This window comes from Mandrillus leucophaeus, unplaced genomic scaffold (genome assembly GCF_000951045.1).
Source record: "Mandrillus leucophaeus isolate KB7577 unplaced genomic scaffold, Mleu.le_1.0 Scaffold689, whole genome shotgun sequence".
In the NCBI taxonomy this organism is placed as follows: Eukaryota; Metazoa; Chordata; class Mammalia; order Primates; family Cercopithecidae; genus Mandrillus; species Mandrillus leucophaeus.
The window spans coordinates 661,820-680,814 of NW_012107463.1; the positions used below are offsets into that span (position 1 = coordinate 661,820).

Consider the following 18,995-nt stretch of genomic DNA (forward strand, 5'->3'; position numbering starts at 1 on the left):
GACTCATCAGACAATGTCTTTTTTCCTTACAACTATCATAGATATTTTTAAGAACCCAACAGGAAAACAGTCTATCACATTTACCACAATATTTTTCATTTGTATTTATCTTCTTTAATTATTGATGTTCCAAGTTTACATCGGTATCAGTCCTTTTCATCTGGAAAATTTCTTTTAGTGCAAGTCTATTGACATTTAATTCTCTTAATTTTTCTTCATCTGAGAATGTCTTTATTTTGCCTTAATTCATGAAAGATATTTTTGCTGGATATAAAATACTGTGTTGACAGTTCTGTTCTTTCAGCCTCCATGGTTTCTGATGAGAAATGTGCAGCCATTAAAGTAATAATTCCCCTATATGAAACCTATTATTTTTTTCAGAGTATTTTCAGGAATCTTTGTCTTTGGTTTTTATTGGTTTGATTATGATATGCCTGGGTGTTTGAATTTATTTTCTTTGGGATTTGTTGAGCTTAAATGTAAGTTTATGCCTTTCATCAAATATGTAAAGTTTTAAGCCATTCAGATATTTTCTGCTCTACTTTCTCCCTCTTAGACTCCAGTGATGCAAGTGTTAGACTCTTTGGTATTATCTCTCTGATCTCAGAACCTCTGTTCATTTGTTTTATTTTAATAAGTTATTTCAGTTGACAAAATTGTAGATTGTATACAACATGATGTTTCAATATGTATGTTCACATTGTAGGATGTCTAAAGTAAAGATAATGAACATATGCATTATCGTGTATACTTACATTTTTTGTGGCTAGAACAATTCTCTTGGCAATTTTCAAGTATCCAATATGTTATTAACTATTGTCGATATGCTGTATAATTGATCTCTTGAACTTATGCTTCCTAACTGAAAGTTTGTTTCATTTGACCAGCATCTTCCTAGCTCCCCTCCCTCACCACTGATAACCACCATTCTACTCTCTGTTTCTGTCAGTTTGACTTTTTTAGATTCCACATGTAAGTGAGATTATAAAATACTTATTTTTTTGTGCCTGGCTTATTTCACTTAATATTCACCAGTTTCATCTATATTGTCATAAATGGCAGAATTTTCTTTTAAATGGCTGAAGAGTATTCTACTGTGTGTATATACTACATTTTCTTTATCCATTCATCTGTTGAACACTTACATTGATTTTGTATCTTGACTATTGTGAATAATGCTACAATGAAAATGGGAGTGCAGATATCTCTTTAACGTACTGACTTCATTTCCTTGGATATATACCCAAAAAATGGGATTGCTGGATCATAAGGTAGTTCTATTTTTAGTTTTTTGATGAACCTCCATACCATTTTCCATAATGGCTGTACTAGTTTACATTCCTACCAACAGTATACAGGAGTTTCTGTTTCTGCACATCCTGACCAACACTTGTTATTTTTTGTCTTTTTAATAATAGCCATCCTGACAGGTGTGAGCTGATATTATTGTTTTGATTTACATTTCCCTGATGATTACTGATGCTGAGCACTTTTTCATATATGTGTACACCATTTGTATGTCTTCTTTTTAAGAAATGTTTAGGCCGGGCGCGGTGGCATAAGCCTGTAATCCCAGCACTTTGGGAGGCCGAGACGGGCGGATCATGAGGTCAGGAGATCGAGACCAGCCTGGCTAACATGGTGAAACCCCGTCTCTACTAAAAAAACACAAAAAACTAGCCGGGCGAGGTGGCGGGCACCTGTAGTCCCAGCTACTCGGGAGGCTGAGGCAGGAGAATGGCCGGGAGGCAGAGCTTGCAGTGAGCTGAGATCCGGCCACTGCATTCCAGCCTGGGCGACAGAGCGAGACTCTGTCTCAAAAAAAAAAAAAAAGAAATGTCTATTCAGAAGCTTTGCCCATTTTTAATTGGGTTATTTTCTTGCTATTGAGTTGTTTGAATTACTTATGTATTTTGGATATTAACCCCTTAGATGTATGTGCTCCCATTTGCAAATATGTCCTCCCATTCAACAGATTATCTCTTCACTCTTGATTGTTTCCTTTGCTGTGTAGAAGCTTGTTAGTTTGATGTAGTCTCACTTGTTTGTTTCTGCTTTTTGTTGCCTGTGCTTTTGGTGTAATATTCAAAAAATCATAGCCAAGGCCAATATCCAGGAGTTTTTCTAGCTTGTTACCTGTTTTCTTCTAGTAATTTTATGATTTCTGGTCTTAGGTTTAGGTTTTTAATCCATTTTGAGTTGATTTTTTATATATGGTGTAAGGTAAGGGTCTAGTGTAGCTCTTTTGCGTATGGATAGCCTGTTTTCCCAACACCATTTGTTGATGATACTATCGTTTTTCCATTGTGTCTTCTTGGTGGCCTTGTAGAAAATTATTTGAACATACATGATTGGGTTTGTTTCTGGACTTGCTGTTCTTTTCCATTGGTGTACGTGTCTGTTTTTATGCTAGTACCATATGATTTGATTAGCTTTGTAATATAATTTGAAATCATGAATTGTGATGCCTCCAACTTTGTTTTCCTTTCTCAAGATTGTTTTTGCTATTTGGGATCTTTTGTGTTTTTAAGTTTTTGTTTGTTTGTTTGTTTTCTGTGAAGAATGTCATTGGAATTTTGATAGGAGTTGTGTTGAATCTGTATCATTTTGGTTAGTATGGACATTTAAGTAGTATTCTTCAAATCTATGAACATGGGATATCTTTCCTTTTTTTGTGTCTTCGGTTTCTTTCATCAATGTTTTATAGTTTTCAGGGTACAGATCTTTATTATTATTTATTAAAATTTATTACATTTATTAAAATTATTTCTGGGCTGGGCGCAGTGGCTCACGCCTGTAATCCCAGCACTATGGGAGTCCGAGTTGGGTGGATCACGAGGTCAGGAGTTCAAGACCAGCCTGGCCAAGATGGTGAAACCCCATCTCTACTAAAAATACAAAAATTATTGGGTGTGGTGGCGGGTACCTGTAATCCCAGCTACTCGGGAGGCTGAGGCAGAGAACTGCTTGAACCTGGCAGGCGGAGGGTGCAGTGAGCCGAGATCGTGCCACTGCACTCCAGCCTGGGCAACAGAGCGAAATTCTGGTTTTTTTTTTTTTTTTTTTTTTTTTTTTTAAAACGGAAAACTTTTTTTTTTTTTTTTTTTTTTTTTTTTTTAAAAACAGCGAAACTCTGTTTTGTTTTGTTTGAAAACAAACTATTTTATTCTTTTGATGCTATTGTAAATGTGATTTTTTTCTTGTTTTTTTTTTGGATAGATTGTTATTGCTGTAAAGAAATGCAACTGATACTTGTATGTTGATTTTGTATCTTACAACTTATTAATTCATTTATTCTAACATTTTTTCTGTGAAGTTGTTAGGTTATTTATATTTAGGATCATGTCATCTACAAATGGATAACTGCACTTCTTTTTTTCTGATATGATGCCTTCTTGCCTGATTGCTCTTGCTAGTATTTTTAGTACTGTGTTGAGTGGAAGTATTGAGTGGGCATCCTTGCCTTATACACATCTTAAAGGAAAAGCTTTCAGTTTTTTCCCCATTAATGATATTAGTTGAGAATGTGTACTTTTCATCAATTGCCTTTATTACATTGAGGAATTTGTCTTCTATACTTATTTTGTTGAGAATTCTTTTATCATAAAAGGATGTTATGTTACTGTGATGTCTGACTTTAGTATTAGGGTGATGCTGCCCTCAGAAAATGAGTTTGGAACTTCTACTTTTTGGCAGAGTTTAAGAGGGATTGGTATAAATTCTTTTTTTGTTTGTTTGTTTTTGTTTTTGAGACAGAGTTTTGCTCTTGTCACCCAGGCTGGAATACAATGGCGCAATCTTGGCTCATGCAACCTCCGCCTCCCAGGTTCAAGCGATTCTCCTGCCTTGGCCTCCTGAGTAGCTGTAATTACAAGTGTCTGCCACCATGCCTGGCTAATTTTTGTATTTTTAGAAGAGATGGAGTTTCACGATGTTGGCCAGGCTGGTCTTAAACTGCTGACCTCAGGTGATCTGCCTGCCTCAACCTCCCAAAGTGCTAGGATTACAGGCTGAGCCACTGCACCCGGTCAGTATTAATTCTTAGCTATCTGGTCCTGGGCTTTTCTTTGATGAAAAGTATTTTATTACAACTTTAATGTTTTTATTTGTGATTGGTATGTTCAGGTTTTCTGGTCTTGATTCAATCTTTGTTGGTTCTATGTTTCTAGAAATACCCATTTTCTCTCGGTTATCCAATTTGTTGGCATATAATTGTTCATAATAGTCCCTTATGGTCCTTTTTATTTCTGTGACATCAGTTGTAATGTTCCCTCTTTCGTTTCTGATTTTTAGTCTTCTTTTTTTTCTTAGTGTAGCTAAAGGTTTGTCAACTTTTATATTTTTTGAAAAACCAACCTGATTTTGTTGATTTTCTGCAGTTTTTCCGTTCTCTCTTTGATTTATTTCTGTCCTGATCTTTATTATTTCCTTCTTTCTGTTAACTTTGGGTTTAGTTTGTTCTTTTTCTAGTACCTTGAGGGGTAAAGTTAGGTTATTTGGGATCTTTCTTCCTTTATAATGTAGGCATTTGTCACTATAAAATTCCCCAAGTGCTTTTACTACATTCCATAAGCTTTGATATGTAGTATTTTTGTCTTCATTTGTGTGTATGTATGTATGTATATATGTATGTATAAGTATGTATATATACACACAGGGTCTTGCTATTTTGCCCAGGTAGAACTCAAACTAATAATCCTCCCATCTGAGCCTCCCAAGTGGCTGAGACTACAGGTGTGTACCACCATTCCCAGCTTGAGATATTTTTAAATTTTCTTTTTTAAAAAATTCACATATAAAATTTATTTCCATATAGAAAAATTTATAAGCTAAATATAAAGATTAAACTAAAATAGTGTTTAAAAGGCCCACTATATTTCAGTGCTAACAAACTAAATGAAAATAAGGCTATTTTGCATTTTAAATCATAAAATCTAAAATATATCTTAAAATAATTAGATCCCCAGTGTTTGCTCTTTTTTTAATTTTCTTTCAACTTATATTTCCTGCTACAGCTTCTTCTTACCTGAGTGTTTGCTCTTCTTCCATCACAGCTATATTGAAGAACATACTGGTTTGGGTTGACTGGCCTACCTTGGTCATCTTTTATTAATCTAAAAACACAAATGTCATGCAGTTTCTGTTTCATTATGTTAATAGCTTTATTACATTGGGCTTGCTCTCAAGAGTTTCCTTCTTTGCTTGCAATTTACATACATCATCCTCTAGATTCAAAATTATGTCTAATTTGCATTTATAACAGTTCTGAGCAGCAACTTTATTTTTCCTTCTTCATCTGATATCACAGATGAGCAAGACTTGTAGGTCTGTCAGATAGTACCTACTTAATATGCTATTGAAAGAATCAACAGGTGGGCTGGGCGCAGTGGCTCACGCCTGTAATCCCAGCACTTTGGGAGGCCGAGCTGAGCAGATCACCTGAGATCAGGAGTTCGAGACCAGTCTGGACAACATGATGAAAACCCGTCTCTACTAAAAATACAAAAACTAGCCAGGCATGGTGGCGGATTCCTGGAATCTCAGCTACTTGGGAGGCTGAGGCAGAATTGCTTGAACCCAGGAGGTGAAGGTTGCAGTGAGACGACATCACACCACTGCACTCCAGCCTGGGCAACAGAGCAAGACTTGGTCTCAAAAAACAAAAAAAGAGGCATGTGGACAATTTCATCTACAGAAAAAGGGATATGCAAAGTTTTAGCATGCCATTCATCACAGCTCAAGTTTCTATCTGTGTCATTGAGGTACCTACTCATTTTCTGTGACTTTCCAGGCCTGAAAAAGATTCAGAAGTAGATTCTGGTACACTTGGCTGTAAGTAGTAAGTGTGGTTATGAAATATGTCTTGAAATGCAAGATCCCTATGGAAACTATAATCACTACTGTGATCCATGTGACAAAGCATACTGGGTTCTGGGTAGCAGCCTCCTACAGCACCTTCTAAGTCATGATGGGAATGAGACTATACTAAAACCTATAGCATCTTCACAGAGTGAGAAGAATTAGACTTGGTGATAAGGTGCTATTGTGACAAGTCTAAAGAAAGGCCAGAATCAAAATCTGGTTCGTCAAAAAGCCGAGAAACATCCATTGGATCAAAGTCATTGTGGCTAATGACATTAAGTTTTTCAAATATATTTACGGGAAGGTAATACAGTAGGTCTTGGCTTTTTAGATTCCTCATCTGATTGTCAACACGTGGAAGAGATCCTGTCAAATTAGTTCTAGGAAGGGTTTGCCCAGGATTGGTGGTATGAGAATGTAACTGTAGAAATGGTTCTTGTGCCTGTGAAGTCCTTCCTCCTGCATCTCTTCTAAATGTATTGTTGGGACACCGCAACATGGCCTCATGAATATTGACATCATGAGTTATAGCCTGGCTAAAGTTTCCATTATAATGTGCTGAAGAAATTCATGCTATCATTGATACTGCCTGGAAGAGGAGGGGTATCTCCCGATGAGATCCCTCCAGTGAATTTTCAGGCTGTGATGAAAACAACAATCTTCCAGAGAGAAAGTATCTGTCCTATTCAGATGGCTCATTTCTAGGTTCAGTGGTCTTTTCTGCCTCCCAGTCATGTTTATCTGCTATTTGTTTTCATCTTCATTGTTCTGCTTTGTAATGAGTTCTTCTAGGTTGACGCATTTTCCTCGTGCTGGGAACTGGGAGCCCCAGCTTCATGCTCTTTTCTTAGTGCCTCATTTTCCTTGTTCTTCCCCGCCGGCCCCGGGGCTACTCCGAGCTGCTTGGGGATCCCCACGACCCCGCTCCTGCGCAGCCTGGCTGGCACCGACTCCTCTGGTCAACGTGGCGGTGGCGCCGAGCAGCCCGTGGGCCATGTCTGCATCCCTAGCTGCCACGCTGTGCACCAGCCACAAATCCACTTGGGTGCAGGGGATGCAGGGGACCCCGAGCGCGCGCACCTCCTGGAGCAGCTGGCCCGCGCACCCTCACCCTCTCCCGGCAGGGAAGAGGCTGAGCGCGGAAGCAGAGCTGGCGGGGCCTTTCCGGAGCAGCAGCTAGTCGCAGTAGCATGGTGGGCGGAGCTGGGTGGGCGGAGCTGGGTGGGCGGTGGCATGCAGAGGGTGAGGTCTATTTTCTTATTTCCTTTTTAGTCCAGTGGCTATTTAAGAGTATGTTTATATTTAGTTTTCACATATTTGTGAATGTTTCTTTTTTTTTTTATTTTTTAATTTTTTTTGCTGTTACTGATTTCTAATTTCACTCCATGTAGTTGGAAAAGATACTTGATATGATTTAAGACGTGTTGTGGCCTAACGTGATCTATCTGGGAGAATGTTTTATGTGTGCTTAAGAATGTGTAGGCCAGGCTTGGTGGCTCACATCTGTAGTCCCAGCACTGTGAGGCTGAAGGGGCAGGATTGCTTGAGGCCAGTTCAAGATTACACTGAGCTCTGCTCATATCACTGTAGTCCAACCTGGGTGACAGAGTGAAACCCTGTATCTAAAAAAAAAAGAAGAATGTATATTCTGTTGAATGAAAAGTTCTATTTATGTTTGTTAAGTCCATTTGTTATAATGTTCAAGTTCACTCCTTACTGATTTTCTGTCTGGACGTCCTGTCTGTTACTGAAAGTGGAGTATTGAAGTCTCCTACTACTGTTGCTGTCAATTTGTACTTTTAGATCTGTCAATATTTGCTTTGTTAGGTGCTTTTATGTTTGGTACATACATATTTTTAATTGTTATATCTTGTTGACCCATTTTTTGTTAAATGACCTTCTTTGTGTCTAGTGACAGTTTTTGACTTAAAGTCTGCCTTGTTGGATATGAGTATAGCCACTTCTACCTTTTTTGGGTTAACATTTGCATGCAATATGTTTTTTCATCCCTTCACTTTCAGCCTTTGTGTGTCCTTGAATCTAAATGAGTTTCTTGTAGACAACATATAAATATTAAATCTGTTCAGGCACTCTACATCTTTCTATTGTGGAGTTTATTCCATTCACTTTTTTTTTGTTTTTTAAAAATATTTTTATTTGATGTATTATAATTGTATACATGAACGGGGCACAATGTAATGGTTTGATGTATTATATAATGTGGAATTATTAAATTTAATTAACATACCTATCACCTCATTTTTTTGTTGTAAGACCTTTAAAATTTATTCTTAGCTATTTTGAAATACATAATGCATTATCCTTGACTATAGTTACCATACTATGCATTAGATCTTATATATCTATTTCATCCTAATGGAAACTTTGTACTCTTAGATCATTTATTTGATACTCTGATTCCTTGTTCTCTCCTTCTTCCAATCCCCAGCCTCTGGTAACCACCTTTCTACTCTAGTACTGTCAGTTTGACATTTTTTAGATTCCACATATAAGTGAGATCATGTGGCATTTGTCTTTCTGTGCCTGCCTTATTTGACTTAGCATGATGTCCTCCAGGTTCATCCACAGTATCACAAATGACAGGATTTTCTTCTTTTTAAAGGCTGAATAATATTTTATTGTTGTATATACCATATTTTCTTTACCTAGTCATCTGTTGATGAATATTTAGGTTAAATTCATATCTAGCTATTGCGAACAATGCTGCAATAAACATAGGAGTGCAGATACCTCTTCAGCATGATTTTAATGTCTTTATTCCATTCAAATTTAAAGTAGTTATTGATAAGGAAGGATTTACTCTTGCCATTTTGTTAATTGTTTTATTTGTTTTGTGGTTATTTTATTCCTCTTTTTTTTTTTCTTGCTGTCATTTGTCTCATTATTATTATTATTATTATTATTTTGCATTGCTAGGTTTTGATTCCCTTTTTCTTTGTGGTTATCAAGGGGCCTACACACAATATGGTTCTCACAGTCTACTTTAAGCTGATAACTTCCCTTGCATGCAAGAATGCTTTTCTCTCTTTTCTTCCCACATTATGCTATTGATGTCGCAATTGTCTACTATTTATATTATGTATCCATTAACATATTTTAGTATTAGTTGTTTTTAATACTTTAAACCTTTTTTTTTTTTTTTTTCTGGGATAGAGTTTTACTCATTGCCCAGGCTGGAGTGTAATGTCGCAATTTCGGCTCACTGCAACCTCTGCCTCCCAGTTCAAGCGATTCTCCTGCCTCAGCCTCCCAAGTAGCTGGGACTACAGGTGCCTGCCACCATGCCTAGCTAATTTTTTTGTAATTTTAGTAGGGATGGGGTTTTGCCATGTTGACTTCAGGTGATCCGCCCCCCTCAGCTTCCCAAAATGCTGAGATTACAGGTGTGAGCCACGGAGCCTGGCCTAATACTTCGAAAGATTTTTTTTTCTTTTGCTTTTTAAGAGACAGGGTCTTGCTCTGTTACCCAGGCTAGTGGCCTGATCTTGGCTTACTGCAACCTCCACCTCCCACATTCGAGTGATTCTCCTGCCTCAGCTTCCCAAGTAGCTGGGATTACAGGTATGCACTACCACACTCAGCTAATTTTTGTATTTTTTTTTAGTAGAGATGGGGTTTTGCCATGTCGGCCAGGCTGGTCTCGAACTCCTGACCTCAAGTGATCTGCTTACCTCAGCCTCCCAAAGTGCTGGGATTATAGGTGTAAGCCACTGTGCCTGGCCTAAACTTTTATAGTAGGATTGCAGTCCGTTTACTCACCACTGTTGGAATAATAAAAGATTTTTTGCCTGTATATGTACATTTGCCAGTGAGTTTTATGCTTTGTTTTGCTTTCCTGTTGTTGTTCAGCATTCTTTCAGCTAGAAGTACTCTGCATATCATTTCTTTCTTCTTGTCAGACAGGTCTAGTGGTGATAAACTCCCTCAGTTTTTGTTTGTCTGAGAAAGTCTTTATAGCCCCTCTTTTTTTTGTTGTTGTTGTTTTTTTTTGTGTTGATGGAGTCTTGCTCTTGCTGGAGTGTAGTGGTGTGATCTCAGCTCACTGCAACCTCCACCTCCCGAGTTCAAGTGATTCTCCTGCCTCAGTCTCCCAAGTAGCTGGGATTACAGGCATCTGCCACCATGCTCGGCTAATTTTTGTATTTTTAATAGAGATGGGGTTTCACCATGTTGGCTAGGCTGGTCTCGAACTCCTGACCTCAGGTGACCTGCCTGCCTCAGCCTCCCAAAGTGCTGGGATTACAGGCATGAGCCACCCCACCTGGCCCAGCCCCTTCTTTTTTAAGGATAGTTTTGATGGGCATAATATTTTTGGTTGGCAGTTTTCTTCCTTGAGTACTTTGAATATACTGTTTCACTCCCTTCTGTCCTGCAAGGTTTCTGCTGGAAACTGTTAAGTCTAATGTAGATTTCTTGTATGTACCAAGTTGCCTTTCTCTTGCTGCTTCAAAATTCTTTGTCTTTACCTTTTGTCAGTTTGATTATAATATGTTTCCGTGTAGATCTCTTTGGATTCTTCTTATTTGGCATCCTTTGGGCTTCCTGAATTCAGATTTCTCTTTTCTTCCCCAGTCTTGAGAAGTTTTCAGCCATGTCTTTCTCTCTCTCTCTCTCTCTCTCTCCTCCTAGTACTCCAGTAATGCATAAATTGTTCTACTTAATGGTTTCCAATAAGTCTTTTAAGCTATCTTTACTCTTTTATTCTTTTTCATTTTTGCTTCTCGGATTGCATAATTGTGATTGACCTCTTTTCTAGTTCACTGATCCTGTCTTCTTGATCTAGTCTGCTGTTGAACTCTATTGAATTTTTCAGTTCAGTTATTCTTTAGCTCTGTGATTTCTGCTTGATAATTTTAAATATTTCCTATCTCTGTTGAAATTTTCAGTTCAAGAATTACTCTTTTAATCTTGGTGAATGTCTATTTCACATGCTCTATCAGGTAAATCACATATCTTTATTTCACTAGGTTCTGTTTCTGGAGATTTATCTTGTTATATTTATAACATATTTCCCTGTTTCTTCATTTTTCTTGACTTTCTGTGTTGGTTTTTGCACAGTAGGTAAGACAGCCACCTCTTCTAGTCTTGTCATACTGGCCTTATCTGGGAGATGGACCTCACCAACCAGCCCTGCCAGATATTCTAACTCTAGATGCCTCTCATATCTTTTTGCTTTTCCAAATTGCTTTGTTCTTCATGGCCCTTTGGATACTAGGGTGTGCCAACTTCTGTCATTGCCCCAAGATATGTGAGACAGAAGTCAGTCCCTTGAGATGCAGCTTGAAAAGTCGAAGTGCTAGATTTATGTTCCAATTCCTTGTACCTCAGGGAGAAGCTGAGAGCTAGAGTTTATCTCCCACTCACTCTGTCCTAAGCCTGGAAGAGGATCTGTGGCAAATGTCTGCACTTTTACGCAGTCTGCACATTCTGAGTTTCAAAGGAATCCACCGGATGTGCACCCATTTAGCAACCAGCTTTTTTTGTCTTCTGTGTCCTAGGGAGACTCCAGAATACAGAGCCCCGTCAACTCCCAGAGCTAGGTGATTTAGGAATCAGTTGCTCATATGGGAGCTGTTAAAATTGAGGCACTTGGTGCCTACATATACTTTTTCCAGGAAATCTTCAGACCTGGATTTATCACTCGGTTGAGCTGGGGGAGAAGGTGCAGGAAGTGCCCATTCTTCCCTTGAGCCTTGCAGAGGTTTATTGTTTATCTGCTCTGTTTGCTCCAAGATACAGGCTAGCCAGAAGCCCGAACCTCAGGCAGTAGCTGGAAAAGTGTGCAGGCAGACCTCTTTCAGAGAGATACTTGGAGCTGGCCTCTTAGCTTATTCTCTCTGGACTGGTCCTGGGTGGGCTACAGCCACTGGAAGTGCCCTTTAACTCTACAAGCTAGATGAGCTCACAAACAAACCCTTCATTCCTGAAGGAGAAGCTGGGAGTTGGGGGATTCTTCCTGTTTGTAAAGTGCTGTCCCTGTGGTGGGGTTTGTGCACAAAAGTGTCTCAGCTTTTACTACCTGTTTTGATATGAATATTTTCTCAGTTGCTCAGTGTGTTAGAGTCTTTCAACTAGTTTTTGGCATTCTCTCAGAGGGATTTAATTTGTGCGTAGATGTTTATTTGGTGTGTCTGTGAGAGGAGATAAAGTCAGCATTCTCCTTTTCTGCCATCTTGCTAATGTTTATTGTAATTTTCTTTTTCTTTTCTTTCTTTTTTTTTTTGAGACAAGGTCTTGCTCTCTCACCCAGATTGAAGTGCAGTGGCATGATCACAGCTCACTGCAGCCTTGATTTCCCGGGCTCAAGCAATTCTCTGGCCTCAGGCTTCCTGAGTAGCTGGGATTACAGGCACACACCACCACACCCAGCTAATTAAAAAAATTTTTTTGTAGAGGTGAGGTGTCACTATGTTTCCCAGGCTGGTCTCAAACTCCTGAGCTCAAGTGATCCTACTGCCTTGGCCTCCCAGAGTGTTGGGATTACAGGCATGAGCCACTGCGCCTAGCTTAATTTTCTTTTCTTGTGATGTCTTTGTCTATATCAGGGTAATGCTGGCCTCATAGAATGAGTTAGTATGTGTTGCCTCCTGTTCTGTTTTATGGAAGTATTTGATATTAAAATTCCTTAGGCTGGGTGCAGTGGCTCATGCCTGTAATCCCAACACTTTGGGAAGCTGAGGCAGGGGGATCACCTGAGGTCAGGAGTTTGAGACCAGCCTGGTCAACATGGCAAAACCCCATCTCTACTAAAAATACAAAAATTAGTCGGGCGTGGTGGTGTGCACTTGTAATCCCAGCTCCTCGGGAGGCTGGGGCAGGAGAATCGCTTGAACCCAGGAGGCAGAGGTTGCAGTGAGCCAAGATCATGCCACTGCACTCCAGCTTGGGGAACAGAGCGAGACTCCATCTCAAAAAAAAAAAGAAAAATTCTTTAAATGTTTCACAGAATTCATCAGTGAAACCATCTGATTCTGGACTTTCCTTTGTTGAAAGGTTTTTGATTACTGAGTCAATCTCTCGTTATGTGTCTGTTGAGATTTTTTATTTCTTCTTGAATCATTTAAGTAGTGTGTGTGTTTTTAGGAATTTGTCTGTTTCATCTAGGTTATTTAATTTGTTGGCATACAATTGTGCATAGTCTTTTCTTATAATCCTTTGTGTTTCTGTATGGTCAGTAGTAATGTTCTCATTTTCACTTCTGACTTTAGTCATTTGCATCTTCTTTTTCCTTAGTCTAGCTAAATATTTGTTAATTTTGTTGATCATTTCAAATAACCAATTTATGGTTTCATCGATTCTCTCTATTGTTTTTCTATTCTCTATTATATTTATATCCAATGGGTAATTTTAAGGAACTCAATTCCAGAACCTCAACTTCTATTTTATTATTTACTATGGCATTATATAGGTTCTTTTCTACTTTCTACTACCCCTTTCTCTCTAGTCCTTCTCCCACCTGGCAAAATAAAGTTGAAACCTTTAGTCATCTGAATCTTACTGTGGAGCATTTTATGGAGTGCAGAAACCTCTAGGATGCCCCCCGAAAAGGGCCACTTGAAATACTGAATGTTTTATGCCATAATCTTACTATAGGGTTTCCTTTCTGCTTTTATCTGTTGAGGGTAAAGCATTGTCAGTCAGGGTTCAACCAAGGAAAGAGGACCAGTAGGAGATAACTATTAAGAAATTTATTGCGACCGGGCGCGGTGGCTCATGCTTGTAATCCCAGCACTTTGGTAGGCCGAGGTGGGCGGATCATGAGGTCAGGAGTTCGAGACCAGCCTGGCCAACACGTGAAATCCCGTCTCTACTAAAAATACAAAAAATTAGCTCGGCTTGGTGGTGGGCGCCTTTAATCCCAGCTACTCAGGAGGCTGAGGCAGGAGAATCGCTTGAACCTGGGAGGCAGAGGTTTCTGTGAGCCGAGATTGTGCCACTGCACTCCAGCTCGGGTGATAGAGCTAGACTCTGTCTAAAAAAAAAAAAAAAAGAAAAGGAATTTATTGCAAGGAGCCATCAGGAAAAGCAGACTGGAACTGCTAGGCACTGGGAAAAGCTGCTGTTCACAGGTGGAATTTCTTTTGGGGGAATGAGCTTCAGCTCTGCCCTTAAGACTATTCAAATGATTGAATCAGGTTCACTCAGAATATTTACAGTAATCTTTAAAGCCAACTAATTATGGGCTTTATATTTAAGGTGGGTTGATGGTTGGATTTATTTTTTGTCTACTCTGATAATCTCTGACTTATAATTGATGTATTTAGACCATTCACATTTAAAGTGATTATTGATATAGTTTGACTAATGTCTATCATATTTGTAACTGTTTTCTGTTTATTACACTTGTTTCTTTTTCTCCCCCATTTTTTCCTGCTTTCTCTGGTTTTAATTGAGCATTTTATGACTGTTTTCGCTCCTCTCAGTGTTTCAATTATACTACTGTTAAAGTAATTGTAGTGGTGCTTTTAGAGTTTGTGATATACATTTACGAGTAATCAAAATTCACTTTCAAACAATAATGTACCACTTCATGTGTAGTACAGGTACCTTAAAGCATCCCCAATTCCTCTTTTCTATCCCTTATAACATTGCTATCATTTATTCACTAATCTATGTGCTGTGATCACCCAATAAATAAATAATATACTTAAATATTATTTAGAGATAGGATCTCACTCTGTTGCCCAGACTGGAGTGCAGTAGTGATCATAGCTAACCTCAGCCTTAAACTCCTGGGCTCAAGTGAGCCTCCTGCTTCAGCCTGCTGAGTAGATGGGATTATAGGTACAAGCCACTACACTTGGCATGAACAGTTACACATCAATTAAAGATAAGAAAAAAGATTGCCGGGCGCGGTGGCTCAAGCCTGTAATCCCAGCACTTTGGGAGGCCGAGACAGGCGGATCACAAGGTCAGCAGATCGAGACCATCCTGGCTAATACGGTGAAACCCCGTCTCTACTAAAAAATACAAAAAACTAGCCGGGCGAGGTGGCAGGCGCCTGTAGTCCCAGCTACTCAGGAGGCTGAGGCAGGAGAATGGTGTAAACCCAGGAGTCGGAGCTTCCAGTGAGCTGAGATCTGGCCACTGCTCTCCAGCCTGGGCGACAGAGCGAGACTCTGTCTCCAAAAAAAGAAAAAAAAGAAAAAAAAAGAAAAATAAAAGATTTTATCATTTATTTTTTCTCCAACATTCTTTTTTAATTTTTTGTAGAGGCACTGTCTCACTGTGTTGCCAGGCTGGTCTCAAACTCCTGGCCTCAAGTGATCCTCCTGCCACAGCCTTCCAAAGTTTTGGGATTACAGGCATGGGCCACCATGCCTGGCCTCTTCCTTTCTTTATGTATCCAAGTTTCTTTTTTTCTTTTTTTGAGATAGTCTTGCTCTGTCACCCAGGCTGCTGGAGTGCAGTGGTATGAAATTGGCTCACTGCAACCTCTGCCTCCCGGGTTCAAGTGATTCTCCCACCTCAGCCTTCCAAGTAGTTGAGATTATAGGCACGCGCCACCACACCTGGTTAATTGTTTTTTTATTTTTTATTTTTTATTTTTCGTAGAGATGGAGTTTTACCATGTTGGCCAGGCTGGTCTTGAACTCCTGACCTCAAGTGATCCTCCTGCCTTGGCTTCCCAAAGTGCTGAGATTACAGGCATGAGCCACTGTGCCCTGCCTGTGTATCCAAGTTTCTCACCTACATCATGTTCCCTTTCCTTGAAGAACTTTTCACATTTCTTTCTTGCTAGGCTGTCTGTTGGCAGGGGAGTCCCTCAGTTTTTGCTTGGAAAGTCTTTATTTCCTCTTCACTATTGAGGAATAATTTCACTGGGTATAGAATTCTAAGTTTTGGTTTTTAAAAAATCTCAACTCTTAAATATTTCACTCCACTTTCTTGGCTTGCATGTTTTCTGACAGAGGTTTGCTGTAATTCTCATCATTGTTCCACTCTAGATAAGGTATTTTCTCCCCCTTGGCTTCTTTCAAGATTTTGTCTTTGTCTTTAGTTTTCTGTACTTTGAACATGATGTGCCTAGGATAAATATTTTGGTACGTATTCTTCTTGGTTTTCTCTGGCCTTCTGTTAGTTTGGTGTCTGTCATTAATTTTGGAAAATTCTCAGCCATTGTTACTTTCAACTTTTTTTTTCCTCCATTCTCTCTTCTTCTGGTATCCCGTTAGACACATGTTTCCTTTTTGAAATATCCCTCAGTTCTTGGATATTCTTGTTTGTTTGTTTTCTTTTTCTCTGCATAAGAGTTTGGGGAGTTTCTCTTGACAAACTTTCAAGCCGAGCAATTCTTTTTGGAGCTAGTTTTGTCCCATCTTCTGATGAGGCTGTCAAAGGCATTCTTCATTTGTGTTACATGTTTGTTGATTTTTTTTTTTTTTTTTTGAGACAGAGTTTTACTCTTGTTGCCCAGGCTGGAGTGCAATGGCACAATTTTGGCTTACTGCAACGTCCGCCTCCTAGGTTCAAGCAATTCTCCTGCCTCAGCCTCCCAAGTAGCTGGGACTACAGGCACGCGCCACCACACCCAGCTAATTTTTGTATTGTTAGTAGAGACGGGGTTTCACCATGTTAGCCAGAATGGTCTCAATCTCTTGACCTCACAATCCACTTGCCTCGGCCTCCCAAAGTGCTGGGATTACAGGCATGAGCCACCACACCCAGCCTCCTTTGATTCTTAGAGTTTTCATCTCTCCACTTAATATTACCCACCTATTCCTGCATATTGTCTACTTTTTCCATTAGCGCCTTTAGCATATTAGTCATAGTTGTTTCCCTGTTTGATCATCCCAAAGTCACATCTGAGCCTGGTTCTCATGCTCCATGTAAGCAGATTTGGACTGTGGCTCTGTATTTGTGTATGTCTCCAGATTGCAGGGTGGCGGTTTGCCCCACTACCTCAGTTCTGATTGGTCCAGGAAAAGTCACTGATGTTTTAGTTCGTCCAGGTCTTTCTTGTAAGGATGAGAGTGCTGAATTCTAAGGTCTCTAGAGTTGAAACCAGAAGTCTGATCATGGACTTTAATCGCATCTACAACATACCTTCACAGCAGCACCTAGGTTTGTGTTTGAATAACTGGGGGATGTGGCCTAGTCAAGTTCACATATGCATCACAGTCCACCCCTTGTGACACCCATACTTATCTCCTTAAGCCATATTAATCTCCAAACAAAGGCAATAAGAGAGTCACAATTTCACCTGACATGTTACAACTGAAAACGTGCAGACTTACTCAGAGGACAATGCAACGTCCTGGTAGGATGCTCCTGCTGCTTCTTTGATCCTGTGATATAAAGTTAACCATTATGAATACACTTCATATTGGAGATGGCAAGTAGATAAGAGAGGGAAGAACATATCCCTAACCTTTTGGATGCCTTCCTCTATCATATACCAAGGCTGCTCTGATCTTTTGACTGATTTGGTGTAGGCCACCTATGGGCCCTTGGTTCAGTTGACCATCCAAACTGTTAGAGTCCTTGGGTTAAAACATCAAGTTCAGAACCTCTGCTTAGTGGACCCACATCCACCTGACGGCAGCGGCTGTTGCCATCACACCAGCCGCAGCAGCGAGGGGCGGCTGGGGCTGCACACGCCATGGAGCCAGTGGGAGCCCCGCCCCTTCCGAGTTAGGGCGGGAGCGGTGCTTCCGCAGCCGCCCAAACTAAGGCTGCAGACCCAGGCCTCCTGCTCTACTGGGCGGGGCTAAAGCTGCCCAAACTGCGGCTGTGGATCTGAGCCTCGCTGTGCTCTTGGACAGGGCCAGGAGCAGGCAGGATCTGCCCTCCTGTGTGCAGCTGTGACCACTGGAGGAGGCTGCAGACCCGAGCCTCCCGCTTCACAGAGCAGGCAGGACCTGAGAACAAGCGGGAAGCCTGCCCCTTCCGAGTTGGCGGGGTGGGAGCTCCCCAGGTGCAGCTGTGGCCACCCTCCCAGGCGCAGGACCAAGGTATTTCTGCAGCATGCACCCTTGGGGGCCCAGGAAGCCCCTCCCCACCCATCTCTGCAGGCTTGGGGTGTCTGCTTCCACTGCCTGGCCCTTCACCTCTCCCGGCACCTGCTCCAATCTTGGAGCAAGGTTGGGACGGAGCCCTGGGGCCATGAATGGCAGTGGGAGGCCTGGGCAGAAAAGGGTCACACTCTGTAACTCATCTTTCAGAGTCTTCCAGGACTTAAGTGTAGTTATAGAGAAGGAAAGGGGTGGTGGGAGGGTGTCTTGAGGAGAATCTGCAGTGCTTTGCAGGGCAACTTCAGGCAAAGAAAGGCTAGCTTTTCAGGCAAGAGTGGAAGAGCTGCTTCCACTGGCAAAGACGACAGGAGAATTTAGGGGTTCAGTGTCCCTAGCTTCATGTCTCCCTTGCAGATTTCAGGATCCTATTCTTTCCCAATCAATGTTCTCACTTTAACAGAAGACACTCTAGGAAGTTGGGAAATCAGTTTGCCTTGTAATTCAGTCACTTGCTGAATGAGCCGCAGGGCTACAGGAGATGAGAATTTCTTTCAGGGCAGACATAGCTTTCAGATCAGTGAAAAGTTTGAGCTGGGAATCTGAAGCCCTGAGCTCATCCTTTTCTTTCACAACTCTCTAACGTGCTGAGGTAATTCCATTATACTTCTTACCTCGACTAAAATATTCTAATATGGAAAACATGCAGTCCCTTAGTGTCTCACCTTCAATAGGTATTTTATTAGAAGAATCCAGTGGTGATATTTTGTGTATCTCTATTGCCACATCTTGTCGTGGATTACCAGGGCCCTCTTTACTGTGGGAAATAGAGTCATGAATGCCTTTAATAAGATGAGAAAGTTGGCCGAGTGCGGTGGCTCACACCTGTAATCCCACCACTTTGGGAGGCCAAGGTGGGCGGATCACCTGAGGTCGAGAGTTCGAGACCTGCCTGGCCAATATGGCGAAACCTCGTTTCTACTAAAAATACAAAAAATTAGCTGGGCATGGTGGCAGGCGCCTGTAATCCCAGCTACTCGGGAGGCTGAGGGAGGGGAATCACTTGAACCCAGAAGGCAGAGGTTGTAGTGAGCCGAGATCGCACCGCTGCACTCCAGCCTGGCGATAGAGCAAGAATCTGTCTAAAAAAAAAAAGAAAAT

General features: G+C 40.6%; 1 pseudogene; it reads right to left on the minus strand.

Annotated features, from left to right (window-relative positions):
- Positions 1–4,981: 4,981 nt before the first annotated feature.
- Positions 4,982–7,054, minus strand: LOC105555499 (annotated as a pseudogene).
- Positions 7,055–18,995: the final 11,941 nt, after the last annotated feature.